Source organism: Pan troglodytes, chromosome 14 (assembly GCF_028858775.2).
Source record: "Pan troglodytes isolate AG18354 chromosome 14, NHGRI_mPanTro3-v2.0_pri, whole genome shotgun sequence".
In the NCBI taxonomy this organism is placed as follows: Eukaryota; Metazoa; Chordata; class Mammalia; order Primates; family Hominidae; genus Pan; species Pan troglodytes.
This window is the reverse complement of record NC_072412.2, coordinates 53,912,369-53,933,236: the sequence shown is the minus strand read 5'-3', so window position 1 is coordinate 53,933,236 and position 20,868 is coordinate 53,912,369. Positions and strand designations below refer to the sequence as shown.

Genomic DNA, 20,868 nt, shown 5'->3' with positions numbered 1-20,868 from the left:
GTGGCAAAGCCAAGAAGAGGAATGTAAAAACTGACCTTACTTGTACTCAATCACATTTTTGAAACAACATGCAGGGGTGAACACCATGTGAATCAGTCACCCAGTTACACAATGCCTTTGTGGGTAAGAAAGTTGATTCTATTTCCAGAAAAACATGTACCTGGCAAATTCAGATTTACCTGGCCATCTGCCCAAAAGTTGAGCACCTGGGACTCCCTCCCTTAAGAACTCTTACAGATCATGCAGCATATGATCAGAAAAATTAAAATAAATTGGAAAAACTCCTACGGAACTCAGTTCATAAACCTGTCAGTTCTTAACTGAACTGTGACTTGCTTGCTTGCTCATTTGTCCCTATCTCAACTATGAATATATAAGCAACCTGAAGGCAGAAATATTGTATCTAATTCACTACTTTACCCCAAGAGCCTTGTAGTGTCCAGCACTAACACTAGCGTAGTTCTAAAAAGGAAAAAAAAAAAAAAAAAAAAGTTGTGGCAGTAGCTACAGAGTGGCTTTTTCTCTCTTTGTTTTTTTTTTCTTTTTTTTCTCCGTATGCTCAGAGAGACAAGCAGCAACTGAACCACCAAAGTGTAAGTTAAGACTGTTGGTTCCACTATAGTTTCTTCAGCTCCCATTCACACATTGATAGCAAACTGGTAAGTATCAATAAGGGTAACACACACACACACACACACACACACACACACACACACACAAAGAACGACATTACAGACCTCATTTTCTGAACAGATGATACATAACCTACCTAGAACTAAGTTTCTGGTCAAGCTCTCTGCTTAGATTATTGAGCTCAAAGCCCCAAAATGATCCATCCAAAAAGGTATAACCATATAGGAAAGAAAACTGCCACCATACTCAAAGGGCTACTAATTAGCTTTTCTGAAAAATAGCTACAAAACTGATATCTACTACTCTTGGAAACAAGGTTGAAAACCATTGAGTAAGGAGATTAATTCCTACAACTCAGATCCAATTATATGGATTAACAATATCAACTCCTTTTACCAAATATCACATGTGCTGTTTCAAAAAAGGAAATCACCAACAAACAAATGAGGTCACATTTTTTTCCAGCTTTATGGAGGTACAATTGACAAATGAAAAAGTTTATATTTAAGGTGTTCAATGTGATATTTTGATACATCTATACAATAAGAAGTGATTACATCAGTCATTCCATATCCACGGTTTCACTTTCCACAGTTTCAGTTTCCCATGGTCAACCATGGTTTGAAAACAGGTAAGCGGAGTACCTATTTTGAGAGAAACAGACTACATTCACATACTTTTTATTACAGTATCTTGTCATAATTGTTCTATTTTCTTAGTCATTGTTACTAATCTCTTACTGTGGCTAATTTACAAATTAAACTTTAATGCAGGTATATATGTACAGGATAGGAAAAAACATAGTATATATAGGGTTAAGTACTATCTGTGGATTCAAGCATCTACTGAGGGTCTTGGAACATATCCTCTGAGGATAAGGGGGCACTACTGCACTACAATTAAGCTAATTAACGTATCTATCACTCCACATAGTCACCATTTTGTCTGTGTGTATGTCGTAAGGATACTTAAGATTTCTCTTAGTGAATTTCAAGAATACAAAACATTATTATTAACTATAATCAACCATGCTGTAAATTAAGTGTCCAGAACTACTACTTTTTTTGTTTTTGTTTTTGAGGCAGGTCTCATGACAGGGTCTCACTCTGTCACCCAGACTGGATTGCTGTGGCACAATAATAGCTCACTGCAGCCTCAACCTCCTGGGTGCACAAGCACTCCTCCTACCTCAGAGTCCCAAGTAGCTGGGACTACAAGTACATGTCACCACCTGTAAAATTTTTTTTAATTTTTGGTAGAGATGGGGGTCTCCCCATGTTGCCCAAGTTGGTCTCTAACTCTGGCCTAAAGCAATCCTCCTATCTTGGTCTCCAAACGTGCTGGGATTATAGGCGTGAGCTGCCACATCTAACCCTTATTCATTTTATAACTGAAAGTTTGTACCCTTTGACAAACATCTCCACATTCTCCCCAGGCTCCCCACCCCTGCTAACCACCTTTTTACTGTTTGTATGTATTTGACTCTTTAAAGATTTTACATATAAATGAGATCATGCAGTATTTGTCTTTCTGTGTCTGACTAATACAACATAATGTCCTTCGGGTTCATCCGTGTTCTTGCAAATGGCAGGATTTCCTACCTTTTTTAAGGCTGAATAAAATTCCAATATATATAACAGATAGTCCTTGACTTACAATGGTTCAATCTGCGATTTTTCAACTGGGTTTGTCATGATCTTAATGCAATTTTAACTTAAGATATTTTTGACTTACAATGGGTTTATCAGGATATAACCAATCATTAGTTTAAAACAATCTGTACCACATTTTATCTATACATCTAATGACAGACACTTAGGTTGTTTCCATATCTTTGCGACTGTGAATAATGCTGCAATGAACATGGGAGTGTATGTATCTCTTCAACATACTGACTTCATTTCCTGTGGATATATACCAAAAGGTAGGATTGCTGAATCATGTGGTAGTTTTAGTTTTAATTTTTTGAGGAGCTTCCATACTGTTTTCCATAAAAGACATACCAATTTACATTCCCACTAACATTGAACAATAGTTCCCTTTTCTCCACATCCTCTCTAACATCTGTTATCTTCTGACTTTTTGAATAATAGCTATGAGTCCTCAGAGACCTGAGGTGGTGCAGGGTATCGCATGGTGAGAGAACTGAGCATGCTAAGATGTTAGCTTGGGATAAAGCCACTGATGCCACTCTCATGAAAACCAATTAATCCATGAATAGATTGATCCATTCATAAAGGCAGAGGCCTCAGGACTCAATCACCTCTTAAAGGCCCCATCTTTAATACTACCATATTGGGAATTAAGTTTCAACATGAGTTTTAGAGGGGGAAAACATTCAAACTGTAGCAAATGTCTTTTATTTCTTTTTCTTGCCTAATATCTCTGGCTAGATTTCCAGTACTATGTTGAATGCAAGTGACAAATGATCCTTGTCTTGATCCTGATCTTAAAGGAAAAGATTTTAGGTTTCCCCACTAAGTATAATGTTAGCTATGGGCTTATCACATATAACCTTTGTTGTGTTGAGGTACATTCCTTTTATACCTAACTTGTTGAGAGTTTTCATCATGAAAGAATGTTAAGTTTTGTCAAACACTTTTTCTGGATCTATTAAGATGATCACATAATTTGTCCTTCATTCTGTTGAAGTGGTATATTTATAGATTTGCATATGTTGAACCATCCTTGAATCCCAGAGATAAATTCAATTTCATCATGATGTATGATCCCTTTAATGTGCTGTTGCTAATATTTTGTTGACAATTTTTGCACATATGTTCATCAGGGATATTGACCTATAATCTTCTTTTCTTGTGATACCCTTGCCTGACTTTGGTATCAAGGTAATGCTAGCCTTGTTAAATGAGTTTGGAAGTGTTTCCTCCTACTCAAATTTTTGAAAACGTTTGAGAAGGATTGGTATTCTTCTTCAAATGTCTGGTAGAATTCACCAGTGAAGCCATCAGGTCCTGAGGCTTTTCTCTATTGGTAGATTTTTGATTACTGATTCAGTCACTTATTTGTTATTGGTCATTCAGATTTTCTATTTCTTCATAATTCAGTCTTAGCAGGTAGTATGTGGCAAACAATCTGTCTCTTTCAGGTCATCCAATTTGTTAGTATATAATTTGTTCAAAGTATTCTCAGGATTCTTTGTATTTCTGTGATATCAGTCATAATGTCTCCTCTTTCATTCCTGATTTTATTTATTTGAATCTTCTTTTTTTCTTATTCTAGCTAAAAGTTTATCAATTTTGTTTATCTTTTCAAAAAACTCTTCATTTTGTTGCTCTTTTCTATTGTTTTTCGAGTCTTTCATTTATTTCTGCTGTGATCTTTCTTATCCCCCTCCTTCTATTACTTTGGGCTTATTTGTTCTTTTTCTACCTAGTTCTGAGAGATGTAAAGTTAGGTTACTTATCTGGGGTCCTACTGTTTCCTTCATGTTGGTGTTTATCACTATGAAATCTCCTATTGGAACTGTTTTGCTGCATTCCACAAATCTTGATGTGCTGTTTCCATGTTCATTTGTATCACATATTTTTTTTAATTTCCATTTTGATTTCTTATTTGACTATTGGTTGTTCAGGAACATGTTTAATTTTCACATATTTGAGTATTTCCCAGTTTTCCTGTTATTTTTGCTTTCTAGTTTTATGCCATTATGGTGAGAAAAGATGCTTGATATTATCTCAATCTTCTTAAATATATTAATACTTGTTTTATGGCCTGACATATGATTGATCCTGGAGAATGTTCCATGTATGCTCAAGTATAAAGGCATTCTTTCCATGGTAGTTGTCAAAATTGGTGTTTCTGAAGGACAGCGCTACTATTCCACCATCTTGCTGACATCAGCTGTCTAACCATTCTTATTCTACACAATGCTGAAAATTATCTTAAACTGAAATTTCCACTTTGGGGAATATGTCCTGAGGAGGTACCAAGACAATAGAGGAAAGAATGGGTCTTTCCAAAAGAGCAATGAGTTGGCATTGGAATAAGAGAATTCCAAGTTGAAAGAGAACTGAAAGAGATCATTAACCATTAAGTCTCGTGGTCTGGGAGTTTCTAGGGTTCCAAGTCATATAATGATAATCTGGTGAGTTTTCCAATACTTTAAAAAACCTATATGTTTGCTTTCAATAAAGCTACAATAACTAAAATAGCAAATACTTTACCTTTGCTAAAATTCAACGCAGTATAGTAACACAATTTACCTGATGCTGATGAAAAGCACTAGTTGGCAGCTTTGTATATCTTGAATAAAACTAGGGAAAATAATTACTTAATAAACAAAGTTTGGTAGACAGTTTCTGAAACACAGATTCAATGTGGGTGAAAACTAATAATAGGTACCTGATGATTTTCAAGTACACTGTAATTCTGAATCAACCTGTCTTTAAAAATAGTTTTTAGAATATGAAAATGCAATATCAAGATGCATATAAATGAGGTAAATTAAAACAGGAACATAAGTAGAAATGTTTATTTTATATTCTTTGTTTAATAAAATAATTTACTCCAAAACTCTGCTAAATATCTAGGTCTCATAAACTTGATTAAATGTTTATAGTTGAATACATAAGAGACAGAAATAACTACCAATCTGAACATCAATAATTATGACTATCAGGCCTTTAAAATTATAATGTACATAAATAAGGAAAGTTATAATGTATATAAATAAGGAAAAAAATACTTCACTGACATTATAGCCATCTATTTCAAGACTACATCTGTTAGATCTATATTATATTTATAGAGAATGGAGAGATATTTAAAGCACAGGAAAACAATTAGTTTTATTAAATTGAGACTTAAAGATATCCTAACTCATCTGGAGCCTATAATAATCTCCACACTGATTTGAATCCTATGAGAGAGGTGTTATAGCAGTGTTTGCTGTATCCTTCTTGTATCTATTTCTGACAGAAAGGACAAGACTTAGGGCTTGACTCTTGACTGCTGGGAGCTGGGGGTGGAGAAAGTTAAAAGAAATACCTTGTAGCTATTTTCTATATCTAATTATTTATATCCCAACTTGTATTAGAAAGATTTTTGAAATCTTAAAAAAACAATGCGGCAGGGGAAATGGCTGATGGGAAGGCGGGAGAGGAGAAGCCTGAAAAGTCGCAATGAGCTGGAGCTGCCGGACTAATGGAGAGGAAAGTTCCAGCCGCAGCGCTGAGAAGCGATCAGCTGAAGAAGAAGCTGCAGACCTCCAACAAAGCCTGCAAAGATCTCCAACTTTGGATTTGCCATAGGTAGTCAGACGACAAAGAAAGCATCACCCATATCCATCAAACTTGGATCAAGTAAGCCTAAAGAAACTGTTCCAACTCTTGCTCCAAAAACTCTTTCAGTAGCAGCAGCTTTTAATGAAGATGAAGATAGTGAATCAGAGGAAAGGCCTCCAGAAGCAAAGATGAGGATGAAGAATATTGCAAGGGATACACCAACATCAGCTGGACCAAACTCCTTCAATAAAGGAAAGCATGGGTTTTCTGATAACCAGAAGCTATGGGAGTGGAATATAAAATCTCATCTTGGAAATCTCTATGACCAAGACAATTAAATGATGTTTTGAAATTGGGGTGTGGGTGGGTATAAAGTTAAAAAAAAAGTTTCCTTTTTTTAAGAATGGTATAAGACTACCTTTGGAGCCACTTTTTTTTTCTTTCTCATCTTTTTAAAAGATTGAGTGGTACACTAATAAATGAGAGTTTGAAATTAGAGGTAATTTATGTTTTGTATACAGATTTCAAGACATTTGCTAATTTGGTAGTTTTGTGTGATTAGTTTCCAAAGTTTACAGATAATAAAGAAATCAGAAATGGTACCTTTTTAAGAATTGCCTATTTTTTTAGACACAACTATTAGCACATTAAGAGGGAAGCAAAAAGTTAATTGTCTATTTAAAACTGCAAGCAGTTACTCTCTTAACTCCCTTATTACCTAAACTTGTCTGGCTCCCAGGAATAGCCTTATAGAGAGAGGGAGTATTGTATTGGGAGGAAAATGTTACTGAACTATTGACTGAAAGTACATTTAGATAAAATTAAAATACAGCTTTTTTCTTCATGGGCATTTGTTTTCTTTCAAGTCATCATAAACTAGGTGTTGCATTGCTATCAGTGGATACAGACGCTTAGCTCTTAAAATAACTTTTTTATATGTAAACTGTTGAATATTTGAAATAGCCCACTTCACCTTAATGGGTCTTGTCTATCTTCATTAATCTTCAAAGAAAAACCATTTGCTACCAAAGTAAATCAGTATTTTGAATGTGCTTCTCTTGTTTTTTGTTTATTAGCTAGTTCCTGTAAGCATTTCCACCAGAACTTGAAGCGAATCATAAGAAAACTGTTTCTTTTAAAATACAAACCACCACCAAAAATTTAAATGTACATATTGCTTAAGTATTTGGCTGCTTTTATTTTTTAAAAGGTATAAACACCAAAAAAAAATTTTAACATTGTATGAAGATGGAAAACAAGAAGATGCACTTTCTGTAACTTTGTCTAAGGATTTAAATTACTAACTTGTGAAATCCAATTTGAATTGAACTTAACTACTGGCTTTCTTACTAGTAAAATTATATGGTTTATTTTAAATGTATATATATTGACCAATGGCCTCTCAAAAAGCACATTTTAGATACTGAAATAGAAGGAAAGAAAATGCATCTTCAAACATTTTTTGGAATCTCACCACACATACTTTGTTAATTTGTGTATTGTAGGGTGTTTTATTTTTGTATTTTTGTATTGTATACGAACTTTTTTTTTAATGTGACAGTTAAACACATCTTTAAAAGCACAGTCACAGACAAAAAAAATACAGTATAAAAATTTCCTTGAAAACTCCTACTACAATATTGTATTTGGAGGCAGCTTCAGACCGTTTTATTGGTGGTAACTGCTCGCTGAGCTCTTTTAGTCGGTAATAACTCAGAGAAGCAATCTGTGTATATTCCTAACTCTTTGTTCACTAGTATTTAAGTTTAGAATAAGCCCCAGGTAAAACAATGGAAATGTATATAGAACTCTTAGTTCTTATATGATTTAATTATATCAAGATACTTGAATTTAACTCACTTTAATGTAGGTAAACTATCCATTTTTGTCCATTTTCCTGTTTGTTAAAATAACATACCTCTTCTGATATTCTTTTCTTGACCCAAATGAAATATTAACCTAAGGTCAAGCTGGGAGAGAGAAACAACTGAGATGAATGTCTTTAATAAAATACCAATAAATTTGTCAAACTCAAAAACAAACAAACAAACAAAAAACAAGACCAAAAAAATCCAAAATAAGTGGGCAAAGAAAGTCAGTATTTTTTTTTATTCATTGAGATACAGAGGAAAAAAAAGAAATTAGGCATTTTTACGGAGGATAATTTTGGATACTGTTTGCTTATGTATACGATTTATTCAATAAATATTTACTAAATGCCTACTAAGCATCAAACACTATTCTAACTGCTAGAAATATATATTAGTGAACAAAACAAACATTCCTGTTTCTTGGAGCAGAGGGAAAAAGACAGTAACCAAAAAGTAGTATAAATAGGTAAACCATATGCTATGCTAGAAAAGGAATAGAGTGCAATGGATAGAGAAGTTCAGGGAGAAGTAGGGGCAGGTTACAGTATTAAGCAGAGTGGTCACGATAGGCCTCTTTGGTAAAGTAAGATTTGAGCAAAGACTATTCTATGAGCAAAGACTTCATTCTATGAGCAAATTTAAAATTTTTAAATGTGAATACCTTCTGACCTAGCAGTTCTACTTCTAGGAATCTACACTATAAAAGTACTCTCATTTGTGCATGAAAATGTATATATAAGGATAATTCACCGCAACGGTTTGTAGTATTACACATTCAAAAACAAACTAAATGTCTCTCAACAATGAAATTCATAAATAAATTATGATATACCCAAAAAATAAAAAAAAATCCACTAAAAGGATTAAGCTAAATACAGAGGGAGATGTGCTCTTCAAGATATATTGCTAAATGAAAAAAGCAAGGTGTAGAATAATGCAAAACTAGAAACTTTTATTAGTTGCCTCTGAAGAGAAGTGGGTGGCTTACGGAAAGGAATGAGGAGACTTTTTACTGTTTATACTTTTCTTTCGTTTGAATCTTGAACCATGTGAATCTAATGCCTATTCCAAAATTACTGATGATGACTTGTTAAAAGGTGTAGATAAGTAAGACTTCAATTGGGTAAAATTAAAATCCTTGTGTATATGCTGGAGGAAGGAAAAACTGGAGGGACAGAGTAAGCAAAAACTATCAATGGTCATTTCTATGGATATAACTAGGAATAGAAAGAGAGCAATGTTTTTCAGGGACATGGATAGAGCTGGAGGCCATTATCCTTAGCAAACTAATGCAGGAACAGAAAACCAAATGCTGCATGTTCTCACTTATAAGTAGGAGCTAGATAATGAAAACACATGGACACACACAGGGGAACAAGACACACTGGGACCTATCAGAGGGTGGAGGGTGGGAGAGGAAGCGGATTAGGACAAACAACTAGTAGGTATTGGACTTCATTCCTGGGCAATGAAATAATCTGTACAACAAACCCCCATGACATAAGTTTACCTATGTAACAAAACTGCACATGTACCCCTGAACTTAAAAAAAAACAAATCCCATGCAATGAGATACTACTCAGTAATGAGAATAAATAAATTGTTCATGCATATGCCATCATGAATGAAGCTCCAAATAATTATGTTAAAACAGTAAAAAAAACAAAAACAAAAACAAACAAACAAACAAAAGCACAACTGCTTGTGGCAATGTAAATTAGTAGAGCCACTATAAAAGAATAGTTTGGAGGTTCCTCAAAAAAATAAAAATAAAACTACCATATGATACAGCAATCCCACCACTGGGTATATATCCAAAAGAAATAAAAACAGTATATCAAAGAGATATCTGCATTCCCATGTTGAATGCTGCATTTTTCCCAACAGCCAAGACATGGAATTAACCTGAATGCCCATTAATGGATGCATGGATAAAGAAAATGTGGTACATATAAACAATGGAATGTTATTCAGCCATAAAATAGAATGAAATCCTGTCATTTGGAACCAGAGAACATCATATTAAGTGAAATAAGCCAGGCACAGAAGGACAAGTACCACATGTTCTCACTTACATGCAAGAGCTTAAAAAAAAAAAAAAAATTGAACTCATGGAGACAGAGTAGAATGATGATTACCAGAAGCTGTGAAGGGTACTGGGGATGGCAGGATAAAAGAGGAGTTGGTTAATGGGTACAAAAAAGACAGTTAGATAGAAGGAACAAGATCTAGTGTTCTATGGAAACACTATATAGTCACAATACAGTGACTATTGTTAACAATAATTTATTGTATATTTCAAAATAACTAAAAGATTAGAATTGGAATGCTCCTAACACAAATAAATGATAAAAGCTTAAGATGATGGATACTCCAACTACCATGATTTGATCATTACACATTATATGCTTGTATCAAAACATCACATGTATCCCATAAACATGTACACCTATTATGTCTCCATAATAATTAAAAATAAAAAATTTTAAAGTAAAAAAGGAGAGCAACAGAGACCCGCTCTTTATTACTATAAAGTGTGATTTATGTTAAAACAAGTCTTTATTTACTTATAATTGTGAAAGTAAAATATAGAAAGATGAAAAAAATGACAAGAAAAATGCTAGTATCCCCCAAAATGCATGCTATCATGAAAGCTGGCAGTTAAAACAGTAACAAACAATTATAAGATTCATAGTATCTATAAGGTTAAATTAAATTAATTAGTTAGCTTCTCCAGGAAAGCTTAATGGGTCTTGGACCAAAGATTTCTTCCATGGTTCCTCATGAAGAAGAAAACACGCTGTAGTAAATAATATTGGCCAAGAGTGAAAACTTTTATGAAGTCAAAGCCTTAAAGAACAAGCAATTCTAAAAGTAGGCAGTACAATTATATATAAGATATATCTGACTATTACATGATGAAAGTACATGATGATGAACTTTAATAGAGTTATCCAATACACACATTAAGTATAAACATTGGGTAGTGAAAAAACAGGGAAAAATTGTTTGATCAAAATTTTTTAGAGAATAGAGAAATAAAGAAAAATCAATGAAACCAGAAAAAATACTTTAAATCACCAACATTGAGAAACTTCTAGTTAGACTGACCAAGATAAAAGAGAGAAGGCTCGAATTAACCAAAATCAGGAATGAAAAAAAAAATTACTACTAACCTTACAGAAATAAAAAGGATTATAATGGCAATGCCATGAACAATTATTTGCCAATGAACTAGGTAACTTAGATGAGGTAGACAAATTCCTAGAAAAATATAAAGTATAAAAAGTGATTCAGAAAGAAACTGACAAACTGAATAAACCTATAACAAGTAAAATGACTGAATTAGTAATTTTGAAACTTTCCACAGAGAAAAGTCCAGGCCCAGATGGCATCACTGATGAATTCTACCAAATATTTAAAGAAGAATTAATATCTATTCTTCACAAACTGCCCCATCAAAACAGAAGAGGAGGGAACACTTCCCAGTCCATTCTGTGAAAGGCCAGTATTATCTTGATACTAAAATCAGACAAAGACAGCACAAGGAAAAAAACTAAAGACCAAAATCTCTTATAAATACACGTATAGAAATCCTCAAAAAAAAAAATTAGCAAACCAAATCTAGCAACATATCAAAAGGATTATACATTGTGACCAAGTGGGACTTATTCCAGAGATGCAATGTTGGTTTAACACCTGAAAATCAACTAATATACTACAGAACAAGAACTACATTATTATATCAATAGAAGCAGAAAAATCATTTGACAAAATCCAACACCCTTTCATAACAAAACACTCAACACCCTAGAAATAAAAAATTCTTCAGCTGATGAAAGGCATCTACAAAAACCCCACAGCTAACATCTACTTAATGGTGAAAAACTGGATGGTCTCCCACTAAGATCCAGGAAGAGACAACAATGTCCTTCTCATCATTCTATTCAACATTCTATTGGAGATTTTAGACAAAGCAATTAGGCAAGAAAAAGAAATAAAAGGTATCCAGATTTTAAAGGAAGAAGTAAAACTATCTCTATTTGCAAATGACATTATTTTACATCTAGAAAATCCTAAGGAATTCACTAAGAAACTATTGAAGCTAATAAATTAGTTCACCAAGTTTTCAGAGTACAAAATCAACATACAAAAACCACCTGTATTTCTATATACAGCTAAGTAATATGGAAACAATCTATGTGTCTGTCAACAGAGAAGTGGATAAACAAAATGTAGTATATATAAACAATGGAATATTATTCAGCCATAAAAAGAAAGGTGATCCTGTCACTTGCCACAACACAGGTGGACATGGAGGCCATTATGCTAAGTGAAATAAGCAGACACAGAAAGAAAATTATTGCATGATCTCATTTATATGTGGAATCTAAAAAATAGGGGGTGTCACCAAAAACAAATGCAACAAAAACAAAACTAAGTAAATGGGACTTAAACTAAAAAGTTTCTGCATAGCAAAAGAAATAATCAACAGAGAAAAGAGACAACCCTCAGAATGGGAGAAAATATTTACAAACTATACATCCAACAAAGGATCCAGAATCTACAAGAAACTCAAGAAAATCAGCAAGAAGAAAACAAATAATCCTGTTAAAAAGTGGACAAACTAGATGAATGGATTTTTTTTGTTGCTGTTTTTGCAATGCAGTTTCACTCCTGTCTTCCAGGCTGGAGTGCAATGGCGCAACCTTGGCTCACTGCAACCTCCGCCTCCTGGGTTCATGTCATTCTCCTGCCTCAGTCTCGAGAGTAGCTGGGATTACAGGCGCATGCCACCACGCCCAGCTAATTTTTGTATTTTTAGTAGACACGGAGTTTCACCATGTTAGCCAGGCTGGTCTCGAACTCCTGACCTCAGGTGATCCACCCGCCTTGGCTTCCGAAAGTGCTAGGATTACAGACGTGAGCCACCGCGCCCAGCCAAACGGACATTTTTCAAAAGAAGATACACAAATGGCCAATAAACATGAAAAATACTCAACATCACCAATCACAAGGGAAATACCAATTAAAACCATAATGAGATACCACCTTATCACAGTCAGAATGAGCATTATTAAAAAGTCAAAAAAAGGTGCGGGGCGGTGGCAGCGGCGCGCGGGGAGGCGGGGCCCGGGCGGAGGCCCTTGCCCCTCCTCCCTGCGCGGGAGCCGCGGTGGACAGGGAGACCATTATGCTAAGCGAAATAAGCAGACATAGAAAGAAAATTATTGCCTCATTTATATGTGGAATATCAAAAAGGGAGTGTCACCAAAAGCAAATGCAACAAAAACAAAACTAAGTAAATGGGCCAGCCCCAGAGACCCGGGCCCGCCGCCTCCCCCCGGATGCGGGACGCGGGACGCGGGACGCAAGCGCAGGCAGGGTCAGCGCGGTGGGTGGCAGGGGGCCGGGCCGAGTCAAAAGTCTATTTAAAAAGCAGAGAGAGGATGCGTCGGAGTGATAAAGGCCTTATCCTTGGGGCGTTTGGGGACACTGGCTGCAGTTTCACAGTCGACCTGGTTGCAAAGAGAATTTCAAGAGCTCGTTGGTCAGGTCAAGAATAAATCTATGCGTAACGTCGTCCTGATCCTGGGTTTATAGTCGTCGTCCTTTTTAAACTGCAAAGAAGCATTTGCAGACTTTATCTCATGGGCACCACTTGCCACTCTTTTTTTTTTTTTTTTCTTTTTTGAGACGGAGTCTCGCTCTGTCACCCAGGCTGGAAAGCAGTGGCGCGATCTCAGCTCACTGCAACCTCCACCTTCCGGCTTCAAGCGATTCCCTGGCCTCTGCCTCACGAGTAGCTGGGACTACAGGCTCACACCACCACGCCCGGCTAATTTGTGTATTAGTAGTAGAGACGGGGTTTCAGTATGTTGGCCAGGCGGGTCTCAAACTCCTGACCTCGCGATCCGCCCGCCTCGGCCTCTCAAAGTGCTGTGATTACGGGCGTGAGCCACTGCGCCCCGCTGCCAACCTTTTGAGTATATGAAGCTGGCAGAGAAATAAAGCGTCGTCCCTCTGCGCGTCCCTCCCCTTCTGCTAGAATGTTTCTCAGGAACGCTACTCCAGGGGTTGCTCCCCAGTCCAAATGGGAGGCCTTTGGCCCACCAGGGAGCTTTAGGTTCCCCGGGTGCTTCTCGGAGGCTGACGAGGGCGTGGAGAGCGTGTCGGTGAGCGCCCGCCCGCGTGCAGATGCTCATCAGCACGCTGCAGCGCAGCGGGGTTGCTCGGGGCACCAGCGATGAGCGCGCTGCACAGAGGGGCCACAGGGCAGACGCCAAGCCAGCTGCCAAGCCCACCGTGCACAAGGAGCAGCCCGCATTGCCTGCCTGTGGTCTTGTTGCTGACTTTGACCCCATGAGGGAGGAGGAAACTGCAGACTTTGGCCCGTTGGTGCTAGATTCAATGATGATTCCGTGGACCGGGACATTGCGGAAGCCATCCGGGAGTACCTAAAGGCAAAGAGTGGAGCCGCACAGCCCGGGGCTGGCAGGGGCCAGCCAGGCGCAGCCCAGCCTTCCAGGGCTGCAGGCAGTGGCAGTAGATGTAAGCCAGAACTATCTCACGGCAGTACCCCGACTTCCGTGTGTCCCCCCAAAACTTGTACCTGGCTCAGGTGGTGGCCCTGGCAGCCAGGTGAGATCCAGTGAGGACTAGGGTTCTGCCTTCCCGGTCAGAGCGAGCAGCAACGACTCCGAGCAGAGCATTAAGGCGGAAATAGAACAGCTTCTGAATGAGAAGAGATAGCATGCGACCCAAAAATGTGATGGGGTCAATAGATAAAAAACCAGACCCAAACGAAAATTCGACCAAGTCACTCTTGAAATCCCACGAAGAGCTAGCCGCAAAGGTGGCGCATCGGCAGGGTCTGAGGGGCGCCCATAAAGAGTTCGCCTTTCGCAAACCTCCCCGGTTAGCAAAGACGAACGTGCAGCCCAGAAGCCTCAAGTCCAGGGTCACGACCAAGCAGGAGAACAAGGGCAGCCCGAAGCCAGCAGCCCCCTGCAGCCCTTCAGAAGCACCACAGAATAAAAGCGGGGTCAAGAGGAGCGCTGGCGCCCTGAGAAGGGGAAAGCAAGTCACAAGTGCGGCGCAGGCGCCCGAGGCGTCAGACTCCAGCAGCAACGACGGCACTGAGGAGGCCATCCAGGTGTACTAGCTGCGGCAAACACGCAAGGAGGCCAACGGGGACCTGCCCCAGAGGGCCCAGCGCCGGGAGGAGAGAGGACGCCTGACCCCGCACACAGCACAAGCAGCGCCACAAAAAAGTGCCTTGCGCGAGACCCACAGGAAAACACCCAGCTAGAGGAAGCCAGTGGCCACCAAGGCCACAGACCCTTGCCCGGGGTGCCTAGACGCTGACCATTCCCCACAAGCTCCCGAAGGAAACCAAAGCTCCGCCTCCAGCGAGCCCGGCTTCCAGGAACGAGTTTGTAGAACGGTCCTCGTGCCAGGCAGACACGTCCGCTGAACTGACGCGCGCGGAAGCAATCTTGGGCATTTCCAAGACTACCCTGCCGGCCCCCATGTAAGGCAGCAACAGGTCCCTGTCTGCAAGCCCACGCTTCTACTCCCCGAACGTGCCTTCCCGCTCTGACGACGACAGTAGCTCCGTGGACAGCGACGACAGCATCGATCAGGAAATGCAGACGTTTTGACCCTCAAGGCATAGTCGGGGAGTTTGCGGGCCAGAGGTGAGAGCTGCTCGCAGGCTGCCCAGGGCCCACTTTCACCGCCTGGCCCCAACAGCCAGACCAGTGGCCCCAAGGCCCCCCTCTCTAAAACACCGGACCCGCTGCTGAGCTGCAAAAGGAAACGTAGAGGCGGCGGCCATGCCATGAGGCCGTCCACGCCCAAGAAAACGCGGGAGGTGGTGAAAGATGGTGGCCAGGATGCCGACCACAGCCAGGCGTGAGCCGTGCCCGGCCATGAGGGGCGGGACCTGCCCGTCCACGGCAAAGCCAGCGAGGTCCCGGGAGGGGAGGGCGCAGCCAAGGGGCCCGGCGACACTCCCATGACGCAGGGCCAGGGTAAGACAGACAAGGTGAGGCACCTGGACGAGAAGAAGAGCTCCGAAGACAAGAGCAGCTCCCTGGACAGTGACGAGGACCTGGACACGGCCATCAAGGACTTAAGGTCCAAGCGAAAGCTCAGGAGGAGGTGCAGGGAACCCAGGGCTGCGTGCAGGAAGAAGGTCAGGTTCAGCACTGCCCAGACGCACTTCCTGGAGCAGCTGGGCGGGCTCCCGAGAGACTGGAAAGACAGAAGCCCGCCGGTGCTTAATAGCTGACTCTCCAAGTCCAAGAGAGACAGCGGCGAGGGTCCAGGGAACAAACCTCCCAGTGTCTGTGGCAGTATGGCAGAGAAGACGAAGCAGGACGGCGTCAGGAGCCAGGACACGGCCCCGGCCTTCCGAGTGAGGGGATGCGCCTCTGCCTCCGCCTCTGAAGGGAATCCATTTCCCCAGGGAATGCCAGGGCCCAGCTCCCAGCCCCGGCTCCCTGTCTGACGACAGGAGTTCAGTGGACAGTGACGAGAGCATCGAACTGTAGATTAGTAAGTTTTTGGCGGAAAAGGCCAAGGAGTCAGTGAGCAGTTCAGAAGTTCAGGCAGAGGGCCCTGCTGCTCTCGGGAAGTGGGGCTCATTCAGGCCACAGTTGCTGTGCAGGAAGGAGCGGGCCCCACCGCCTGGCGTGTGCACGCGGAGCCAGTGGGCCAGGGGGGTCCCACAGCCGGCAGAAGGGCCATGAGGTGCAGAGAGCGCTGGAGCACAGGGCACAGCCGACCTGTTCAGCCAGGGCAGGAAGGGGTTCCCCGCTGCTCCCGCCCAAGGGGATCCGGCACCGCCCAGGAGCACCAGTGGCAGTGTCTCCGCCAAGGGGCTCTCAGCGAACAGGAGAAATGTTTACATTCAGAAAGACCAGCGCTCACGAGGGGCCGAGCATGCTGCCAAAAGTGCTTTTGTTCAGCTGCCCAGCAGTGCCACAGCGGGCACAGAGGCCGGAGGTGCTGGGGGGAACTTTCACATGGGCTGCGGGAGCCGGGGCTTCCTGACCCCTAGCCAGGAAGCTGAGAGGGACTCTGGAGCCCAGGCTGACCACACCCTGCCCTCGAGCGACTTCACCCACCGGAACCCGTGCGCGCTGCGCTAGGAAGGTAGAGATGCGGAGTGGAGGCGGGGCGTCGGGAGCGGGAAAGACAAGGGGTCCGAGGGCCCCGCCTGGGGCCTGCCCAGCCTACCCCTTGCGGGCTTCTCCCCGCGCTGTCCACCCAGCTCTTCCATTTTGGAAAGGGTGTCTCCCAGGGGGGCAGGCAGGCCAGCCTCTTCAGCCCGACATGGGGCTGCCTCCGCAGGGCCCGTCCTTCTCTGCCTTCAGGGAGGCCCAGGCCGGGCCCAGCCCTGTCTTTGGAAGCCCACACTTGCTGGCGAAGAAGGACGGCGGGCCCTGGCCAAGCAGCAAGGCACAGACAGGGCTGAGTTTGCCCGACAGGAGGAACTCGGGCTCGGAGGAAAGCATTTTAGACCTGAGGTATTGACGAAGGGTCATCGATAGGGACGACCAGGACCAGGGCGCCTTGGGCGGGGACGCCTTGGGCAGTGAGGCCAGTGACTTCAGTGACACTCCGCGCACGGAGGACAGTGGCGGCAGCTCAGCAGTGAAGGTCTAAGCCCTCGAGTTGTGGGTTTGCGTCCCGGTTTCCGTGCATTTGTGGAAAGGGGCGTATCTGTGCGTGTATCCGTGTGTGTGTGTGTGTGTGTGTGTGTGTGTGTGTGTGTGTGTGTGTGTGTGTGTGTGTGTGTGATGGTTCTGTGGTTGCAGGGAGGGGAAACAGGAGTCGGTTATACATAGCCCTGTATAGACGTACACCAACATGAAACAATGCTTTTATTTAACAGATGTGTCCTGGTAAATATGATTTCTGTAGCTTTCTGTAAATTATTTAAAGTGATGTAAAAAATATTTTTAGAAAATACTGTTGTTCAATTTTGTAGGGTGTTCCTAATTGCAATTTCCTGTGTTCTGCATACAAGTCTTACATTAGAAAACATTTGGTTCTTATCATCGCAGCCAAGTTCACAGAGACTCTGATGTTTTTTGGTTGATTGCTGGTGAGAATGTCCGTCGGTGGCTGCAGTGGTAGCCTGAGGAAGGCAGAGCTGCCCTCCCCGGGAATCGCTCAGATGCCCCAAAGTGTCCGTCGGGAAGCTCGCAGGACAGCACTTTTTATACAGAGGACACCCCCGCCCCCCACCGCCCCCCTGGTCCTTGGAGGCCAGAGCACATTTGAAAACTGCAGTCACAGCCGTCCGCTGGAAAAAACGATTTGAAGCACAATGGCCAGCAAGCACGTGAGAGCTCCCTGTTGCATGTGAAATCCCCGCGGATGTCAGCGGCTGCTCTGCAGCTCAGCCCTGGGCCTGGGTGGATTCATGTCCAATCTTTCTGAATCACTAGATGATTCTAACATCTAAATAAACCCCTTTTTATATGGAAAACAAAGTAAAAAAACAATAGATGTTGGCGAGGATGCAGTGAAAAGGGAATGCTTATACACTGTTGGTGGAAATGTAAATTAGCACAACCTCTATGGAAAATAGTATGAGGATTTCTCAAAGAACTAGAAGCAGATCAACCATTCGATCCAGCAATCCCACTACTGGGTATCTACCCAAAATAAAAGAAGTCATAATATCAAAAAGAAACCTGCACTTGTTTATTGCAGCACAATTCACAACTGCAAAAGTATGGAATCAACTGAAGTGCCCATCAGCCGATTAGTGGATAAAGAAAGTGTGGTATATAGCTCAACAAACTAGGCATTGAAGGAACATACTTCAAAATAATAAGAGCCATCTATGACAAATCCACAGCCAACATCATACTTAAGAGGCAAAAGTTGAAAGCATTCCCCTTGAAAGGCAGAACAAAATAAGGATGCTCTCTCTCACCACTCCTATTCAACATGGTATTGGAAGTCCTAGCCACAGCAATCAGACAAGAGAAGGAAATAAAGAGCATCGGAATAAGAAAAAAGGAAGTCAAACTATTCCTGTTTGCAGATGATGATTTTACACCTAGAAAATCCCATAGTCTCTGATCAAAAGTTCCTTCAGCTGATAAGCAAAGTTTCAGGATATAAAATCAATGTACAAAAATCACTAGCATTCCTATGTACCAATACCCAAGCTGAGAGCCAAATCAAGAATGCAACCCACTCACAATAGCCACAATAAAGAATAAAATATCTAGGAATACAGCTAACTAGGGAGGTGAAAGCTCTCTACAAGAATTACAAAACACAGCTCAAATAAATCAGAGATGACACGAACAAATGGAAAAACATACCATGCTCATGGATAAGAAGAATCAATAACATTAAAATGGCCACACTGCCCAAAGCAATTTACAGGTTCAATGCTGTTTCTATCAGACTACCAATGACATTATTCACAGAATTAGGAAAAAGAAAAAAAAATCTATTTTAAAATTCATATGGAACCAAAAAAGAGCCCGAATAGTCAAGGCAACCCTACACAAAAAGACCAAAGCTAGAGGCATCACATTACCCAATTTCATCCTTTGAAAAGATGTAGTTCAAAGGATATGAAGTAGCAAATACATAGGATGAACAAGTCCAGAGATCTAATATACAACATGAGGACTATAATAAATAAAATGGTACTGTATTAGAGATTTTTGTTAAATACATAGATTTTAGCTGCTTTTTCTTTTTTTTTTTTTTTTTTTTGCCCAGGTTGGAGTGCAGTGGCATGACTTCGGCTCACTGCAACCTCCGCCTCCCGGGTTCAAGCGATTCTCCTGCCTCAGCCTCCAGAGTAGCTGGGACTACAGGCGCATGCCACCACACCCAGCTAATTTTTTGTATTTTTAGTAGAGACAGGGTTTCACCATGTTGGCCAGGCTGGTCTCAAATTCCTGACCTCAAGTGATCCACCCACCTCGGCCTCCCAAAGTGCTAAGATTACAGGCGTGAGCCTCCGTGCCCAACTGATTTTAGCTGCTCTTATCCAAAAAAAATAGATTTTATTTCTATCCACCTACAATGAATAAGCCAAAAAGGAAAGAAAACAATTCCATTTATAATAATATCACCAAGAATAAATATTTAGTAAGATTTATACTCTGAAAACTGAAAACACTGGTGAAAGAAAGACTTAAACGAAAAGACATTCCATATGCATGCATCTGAAGACTTCATGTTGTTAAGAATGCAATATTCCGCAAATTGATCTACAGATCCAACATAATCCCTATCAAAATCCCAGCTGCCTTTTTTTAAAACAGAAATTGACAAATTGATCCTAAAAATTCACATGGAAATTCAAGCACCAAGAGTAACAAAAGTAATCTTGAAAAAGAAAACCAAAGTTGTCGAACTCACACTTCCCTATTTCAAAACATACTACAAAGCTATAAAACATACTACAAAACAGTATGGTACTATCATAAGAATAAACATACGGCCAGGCACGGTGGCTCACACCTGTAATCCCAGCACTTTGGGAGGCCGAGGCGGGCAGATCACGAGGTCAGGAGATCGAGACCATCCTGGCTAACACAGTGAAACCCCGTCTCTACTAAAAATACAGAAAAATTAGCCGGGTGTGGTGGCAGGCACCTGTAGTCCCAGCTCCTTGGGAGGCTGAGGCAGGAGAATGGCATGAACCCGGGAGGCGGAGCTTGCAGGAAGCCGAGATTGTGCCACCGCACTTCAGCCTGGGCGACAGAGCGAGACTTCGTCTCAAAAAAAAAAAAAAAAAAAAAAGAATAAACATACAGAGCAATGGAATAGAACTGAGACTCCAGAAATAAACCCTGGTTTTTATAGTCAACTGATTTTCATCAAGGGCACCAAAACAATTCAATGAAGAAAGAATAGTCTTTTCCATAAGTGGTGCAGAGACAACTGGATATCCACATTCAAAAGACTGGAGTTAGACCTCTTCCTCACATCATACACAAAAATTAACTCAAAAAAAAAAAAAAACAAAAAAAACAACCCAAGACTTACAAGAACTAAAAACCATATGACTTTTAGAAGAAAGCACAGAATAAGTCTTCATGACCTTGGGTTAGTCAAGGCCTTCTTAG

General features: G+C 41.1%; 1 protein-coding gene and 2 pseudogenes across 11 annotated transcripts in view; 2 read left to right on the top strand and 1 right to left on the bottom strand.

Moving 5' to 3' along the window:
• Positions 1–20,868, bottom strand: part of RB1 (RB transcriptional corepressor 1) — a 170,876-nt gene that overhangs the window by 140,287 nt on the left and 9,721 nt on the right. For 3 of the 11 annotated variants that reach the window (XM_063792512.1, XM_063792509.1, XM_063792513.1), the window contains exon 1: positions 15,807–15,924. The exons of 7 other annotated variants lie outside the window; for them this stretch is intronic. The gene's annotated coding sequence lies outside the window, so the exon portion shown is untranslated. Of the gene's footprint in view, positions 1–15,806; positions 16,009–20,868 lie in introns of those variants that run through there. One more of the 11 variants, XM_016925689.3, reaches the window with a different exon arrangement.
• On the top strand, positions 5,716–6,238 carry LOC129136726 (PEST proteolytic signal-containing nuclear protein-like; annotated as a pseudogene).
• LOC104001834 (protein phosphatase 1 regulatory subunit 26-like) lies at positions 13,798–17,593 on the top strand (annotated as a pseudogene).